Source organism: Propithecus coquereli, unplaced genomic scaffold (assembly GCF_000956105.1).
Source record: "Propithecus coquereli isolate 6110/MARCELLA unplaced genomic scaffold, Pcoq_1.0 Scaffold65, whole genome shotgun sequence".
In the NCBI taxonomy this organism is placed as follows: Eukaryota; Metazoa; Chordata; class Mammalia; order Primates; family Indriidae; genus Propithecus; species Propithecus coquereli.
Genome location: NW_012152507.1, coordinates 5,507,153 through 5,507,840, shown reverse-complemented (window position 1 = coordinate 5,507,840; position 688 = coordinate 5,507,153). Strand labels below are relative to the sequence as shown.

At 37.4% G+C, this 688-nt stretch overlaps 1 protein-coding gene across 1 annotated transcript in view; it reads right to left on the bottom strand.

Moving 5' to 3' along the window:
* Window positions 1–688, bottom strand: part of RPS3A (ribosomal protein S3A) — a 5,495-nt gene that overhangs the window by 928 nt on the left and 3,879 nt on the right. The gene's annotated exons all lie outside the window — the stretch shown is intronic.

Here is a 688-nt window from a genome sequence, read left to right as displayed (position 1 = left end):
TCTTCAGCATTTTTACTTTTCTAACAAAGACATCATGGAGAGGATAAATAGATTGGCAAGCCTTTTCTATGTCTTTTCCAATGCTGTCCGGAATCCTAAAAACCACCAATAATGGTAAATTAGTTTAATAATTTTTTTAAAAAGTCCGTGTTCTCAGTCATAAGGGGATAAGCCAATTCCTTTAAACAGAAAGAAGCCTTAGAATAAACCTACACACAAAACACTTACCTCTTAACCCACATAAATCCTCATGTAAGATTGTCTAGCCTTATGCTTTTTCCATTACACTCTCTCTTAGCTTACAGCATACTGCATGGGAGTATCAGAAAAATGTAAGTTATCATCGGACATCATCTGGGACCGAAACATTTTTTCATCACTTACGCCCACGCATTTAATTGTGGAAGGTTTTGTCTATTCAGTGTTACTTTCTAATTAAGGTAAAGACTCTTCCTGTTCTTCAAGTCTCAATATCTGCTGTGAGACAGCATCATCCAAAAAGAGATAAAACAAAACTGTACCACATTTACTGAGTACTTACACTCACGTAAAGGGATATAGCTAGAAGGATCCACAGACAGGACTTAAACAGGTCTGACTCCACCTTGCAGCACGTGCTTTCCCTCATCCGATGGATAATCAGATATTCGGGGTTGTATTTTGTGAGGAAGGAAAGAAACACTTACAA